The following is a 5866-nucleotide window of genomic DNA, read 5'->3' as shown; positions in this document are numbered from 1 at the left end:
TGTTGAGAAGAGTTCTACTCGTTCGATTTTCTTTTTATAGAATTGATATAGTGATATAGTATGTGTTTCCGATGAGAAATGATTTTGTCCATCTTTGGTATTAAAATGCATTATACGGGTTACATTCAAACAATTAAATTTGATATTCATTGGCACAATAAACTAACCAATTATTTTGATTTTTGACACTAACTCTGTGGCATTCAGTATACATGATTGTATATCAATACTTTGTAAATTTGCTTCCAATATTTCAGATTTCATTCTGAAGTGAATTTACGAAAAACTCGATTGTCCTAAGTTATTTTCACTTGGTCTTCAACCGGGATTTCATTCAATAACAGAAATCCGAAACATTTAGAAAACTCTCTGTCTAACCGTTTTGTCAGGAAAATAATGTATTCCCTTCATGTGCGATACATTTTAAGCTGTATTTAAATTTTCTCCGTTATTGTACACAACATTTACAAATAGACACACCTTCACGCACATATGTATCTACGTAGATGTCTATATGCATAAGTCTATTTTTATATGTATACAAACACATGCACGTCTATCTATGCCTAAATCTATCTATATGTGTGTATGTGTGTGTTTGTGTAAATGTGTGTGTTTCTGTGCATTGTGGCACAAAATTCAATCTCCTGATATTTTCTGGTATTTGCTTGCTTCCATATCTTTCAACAGCCAAAGAAATTAATGAGTTAAATAGTATCCTTTGGCTACTCTCAGTAAACCATTGTAAATATTTTTTTGGTCCAGTTGCAGTCCAGAGAAAGTAAAAATATATTCTATTCACATCTCTTCAATATAAAAACGTATTCATTCACACTGCTCCCTATTGTTTTAGTTGCAAATGTATTCCAGTTATCAACATACGAACTCAGACCAAGCCCTTTGCACAGCAAATAATGAGAAACTGAATACTCACAGGTTTTTGAAAAGCGTACGATTAGAGAATGCGCTGGCCGAATCGTCAAAGTTACTGTTGGTAATTATGTGTATTATTCCTGATGCATCCTAAAAGGAAAATAAAACCGAATTAAGCACTTGCTGTTTGGCACAAAACGTTTATTGTTACTGTTGAGTCCATCTAATACTTATACGTCCTTACATCGTTATTTTAATTAAATTACAAGAAATTTGATTCGCGGTGAAATGAAATGTAGAATATCAGTATACGTATTGATTATATATTCAAATATATCTGAAAGTTAGGATTAATGTGTATCATAATTTCTTTTAATTATATAGTCACAGACATCATATTCTATAAGATTACTCACAAGAAATTCAGTAATGTAGTTTTAATTCTGTAATTAATAAAGAAATATTTTAATGCAAATATTTGCTTATTTCCTCTTGCAAATACGAGGCCGTATAGATTTGAAAATATTTCACACGGCTGGATAAATATAGACAGAAAAGGACATGGAATATACCATCAACGGTGATATGTTCTATCGGAATTATGGTTATTGTAAAAATTCTTTTTATTTCACAGAAATGTAACATGACACGTTATCTTCGCGTACAAAAACGTCTATCTGGTTTTGTCTTTCTATCATAACACGAATACAAATATATATATATCCGGGCTTTGGCGAAAATAATGGGTGTTGGAGTCGCCATCATGAGCCTGGCCTAAATGAGGAACATACCTACCACTCGTACAAGCAGTGCAAGGGAGAAATCCTAACAGTCAAGACCAAGGAAACCACTCAAGAAAGGCAAAGAAACTCTTGATTAAACAGACATCTTGTGAGGTGGGGATAATCCGGTTCTTCGCAGGTGAAAACATCTGCCAGGGCTAGTTTCACAGAACCCAAAACAAAACGCGGCTTCCCTACAATCCATGTAATGTCCCACGTATCATGGAAACCGAATAACCTCAAACCGTCAACTTTGAAATCGTTTCCAGTGAGGATAATGTCATTGCTCCCCACATCTCTGAGCAGGGATTTATGCTCAATTCAGTCAGCTATGTAAAGCTCCTGAACACCGTGGTAAATATATTGCTACTGTGCGGGCATAAGGATGAAAATAGGATTCAACTCCATGCCATGCCTCCAAAGACTCGTTGTTTGAAAATGCCTGCGATTTCACCAGCCCCAATTTCTGGTCTCCTTATTCTTTCGATCGTTATCCCATGCATCACTCTGCATAAAATTATCTCGGAAACCCTGCAGGATCGTTTTCGTCCATCTGAGTTCGAAAGCGAGATATGTGAGAATACATTATAAATAACAGATTTTATACTCACAGAGGATTTCAGAATATTGTAGTATTTTAGACGACATCGTTTCATAAATATATCGAAAAGTGTAATTTAGTTGATCTGAAGGAAATCTGTTAATGGGAATTTGGTTGTCAAAATATAAACTGAAGAGATCCATGAATTTTCCCATTTGCTAAGCAAGCCTTCCTACAAAAACTTTATATATATATATATATATATATATATATATATATATATATATATATAAGATATTCCCATCAGTGTCTTTGTTTGTATGCGAAGAACCAGAGTGTCATCCGATCATATCAAATACATCGTCTTATGTGAATACGCTTATGTAAATGAGTGATATCAGCAAAATTAAACATACATGTGTGTGTGTGCGTGTGTGCGTATTGTAGAATATATTATGTTATGTTACACACATGCACACAGATGCATAGAATGAGAGAGGGAGATGAGTGGCAGACAGAAACGTGTGTATGCATGCAATCGTATGTATAAGTTTGCACGTAGTAGTCTGTGTATAAACACATACGTACGCGTGCACACACACACATACATACACACACACATACACACACACACACATATATATATATATATATTATTAGAAACGGAAACATTAGGAATGTTAATGCTGGTTTTGTTTCCTTCTGTTCAAATTGTTGAAATAAAGAAGTGGTACGGTATTATAGAAGCGACAGTATTGGCGAAGACATCAGAGCAAGATTAGTCAACATTTTCTCAAAGGAGTTTCAGAATGACAAATATAGATTTTTTTTTCAATGTTATCTTGAAAGAAAAGCTATTGATTTCCCGAAGCATGACTGGTCATGCAATGAGTGATGTTTGGTTGAAGTTCAAACAGCATATTCGGAGATTTCGATTTTAAAGATCATTGCAGATACGAAGGTTAATTTCTTAGACATCAGATTAGATAGTGGCACTGGAAAATGGGCCTGCATTGCAATCATGACGAACAAATCTGGTGCATTAATGTGCTCCAAACCAATCTTAATAATTAATTTCAGTGTTTATTTTTAACATACGCCTGTAATGTGCATACGTTTGCGTGTGTGTGCGTGCGTGTGCGTGTGCGTGCGCGTGCGTGTGTGTGTGTGTGTGTGTGCGTGAGCGCGCGCGCGTGTGTGTGCGCGTGTGTGCGCGTGTGTGTGTGTGTGCGCGTGTGTGTGCGCGTGTGTGTCTATATGTGTGTGATTGAGTGAGTGTGTGTGCGCGTATGTGTCTGTGAAACTTTATCTGTCCCTGAGTTATCATTGAGGAGCAAAATCTAAGGGGCCAGACCGTTTCAGCTTCTATGTTGAAATTGTGTAATCACTAGAAACAGTGCTGAAGTTAATATTCAGTGTAACCAGAGCAATTGTTTCGATATTTATTTAAGGAAAATACAACAAATCAAACTCAAAAGGAAAACTTCATCATAAACATTAATGTATTGCAAGATAAAATCATTACAGAATGCGGTCAGGCATTGATTTAAAGCACTGTAAACGTATTCGGTTAAAACGTAAAACAAAATGAATAGAAAAAGAGGTAATATGCATCGATACTCTAGGTGTCCAAACAATAATTTATAGAACTCTCAGTTGAACGCTCAATGATTTAATGAGATCAGACAGGTAAAATAATTACATTCAGAATACATCAAACAAAATCAGACATAGAAGTTTATTTACCTGAAAAAGAGATAATTGCATCGACGCTATTGTTATAACTATTATGCAACAAAATATCTATTATGAATTATCCACAGTAGAACTACAAATATGACAAGCAGAGAACTAACCGATAACTATAACAGCTTGTTACAAGGCTCGAAATAAGAAAAAAACAAAAGTGACTACTTTCTCTACAACAGCTAACAAATGAGAAAACAGATTATCCTGAAGAGAAATAACTACAGTTATTGTGAAAACTTTATAAACTCTTTTAATAATGAGGCTACAAGTTGTCATGCTAAAAAGATGTCAAAATGTCCGCCACGAGTGTTGCACCGAACAAACTAAACGAAATGGGAATAGGAAAAAAAATCACAACGCAACACACCATTATTTCTTAATTAAAGACGAACCATATAGCCATGGTTAGATAAAACCCTATGCATTTATTGTGAACCCTGCTTCGTGCGCACTGAAATATGATAAAGCCCTGGTTGCGACAGCTGACTTGGAGTTTATAAGCTTCTTATAAACTCTGCTTCTAAAATCCCACTGAATGTGAAAGCGGAGTACACGAGGCACATGTTCTATGTGGTTAGCATCATTCATAGACACCCATCCCACTAAGAACTGCCGTTCTTAGAAAGAAACTATAAAAAAACGAATTTGCTTTCGTGCACTAATCTTTATGAAGCTGGTTAACAGCTGAGCCTGGTATAATTCCTTACGCATTTTCTATAGGTAGATTTCTTCCTCTCAAGCGTTTTCCGCAACAAAGAATTTTGTCAAGCCTGAGTGTACATTGAGTCATATTAATGATTTCTGATGTTTACGATAAAGTTTAAAAACTTCAATACAAAAACCCACTAAAACCATACACTGGAAAACAATGGATTATACAACTGTGGAACATATGAAGGTGAAAGGGAAGTAATCAATTAAATCGCTGTGGTTACTTAGTTTTAAGACAGAGAATCTGAGGGCATCTCCGAATTGGATCTTCCATATGCTGAGAATTATACCCATCAAGAAAAAAATGAAGGTATCGACGTGCATCAAAAATATCTCAGAGAATGTCAAAATGACTATATTCTGGAATATCTTAGTCCCTGGAAATTACAGCTAACCTACACTTATTTACTGGCCATCAACTCAGGACAACATGCGTCCCGTTATAATACTTTCGCCACAAATTATATTGCCTCTTTTAAATTAGTATAGTAGTATATACATAAATCCATTTCGGAAGAGAAAACTAGTATCCCTATAAATTTAGGAGATACTTTATGATTGATTAAAATTTGTAATCATATACGTGATGGAAAAATATATTAGTTACAAGGATAAACAATGTAAAGAAAACAAATGATTTTAGGGGCTGCCTACAAATTAGGCAAACAAATAGGAAATAGGAAATCCCTATAAAATTGTACACACAGTACACGGAGCTATATTTTTTCGTCACATTTTATTTTACAGATGTGTTTGTTCGTCTCAGTTTCGTCTACTCTCACGCTCAAATCCTATTTTATATCAATTATATTTCTGCTAATCCCTATAATCAATTACATCTAAAACACCATGCCGTCCCTGAGATCATCTTCTAAATCAATTACCCCCCAAAATTACTTTCTAGATCTGTAGTTGGGTAGATTTTCTTTCAAGGTGATCACTAAACATACGAATCTCAACAATCACTGAAGGCTCAGGACAAAAAAAAAAAAAAAAAAAAAAAAAAGAAACAAGAATTTTTTCCTTTTGAATTATCGTGAATGTGGTTTAGCAATTCTTATTGCAATGCTGATCGCATAATTAAATATTGGTTTAATCATTCTCTAATTAAATTTAGCATTCTCTTTTAGACAATATTCCTCCAGCTTCCAACAGGTGTTTTGACGTCTTTATGATCCAAAAATAACCTGAGGAATTTTAGTTATAGGTA

The 5866-nt window shown here is 34.6% G+C and overlaps 1 protein-coding gene across 6 annotated transcripts in view; it reads right to left on the bottom strand.

The window, feature by feature from the left end:
• Nucleotides 1–5866, bottom strand: part of LOC106881655 (uncharacterized) — a 261665-nt gene that overhangs the window by 48389 nt on the left and 207410 nt on the right. For all 6 annotated transcript variants that reach the window (XM_089361266.1, XM_089361265.1, XM_089361267.1 and 3 more), the window contains one exon: nucleotides 935–1023. The gene's annotated coding sequence lies outside the window, so the exon portion shown is untranslated. The remainder of the gene's footprint in view (nucleotides 1–934; nucleotides 1024–5866) is intronic.

The sequence above is a fragment of the Octopus bimaculoides genome, chromosome 12 (assembly GCF_046866305.1).
Source record: "Octopus bimaculoides isolate indiv1 chromosome 12, ASM4686630v1, whole genome shotgun sequence".
NCBI lineage: Eukaryota > Metazoa > Mollusca > Cephalopoda > Octopoda > Octopodidae > Octopus > Octopus bimaculoides.
Note: the sequence above shows the minus strand (reverse complement) of the source record. Positions and strands in the feature narration are given on the sequence as shown.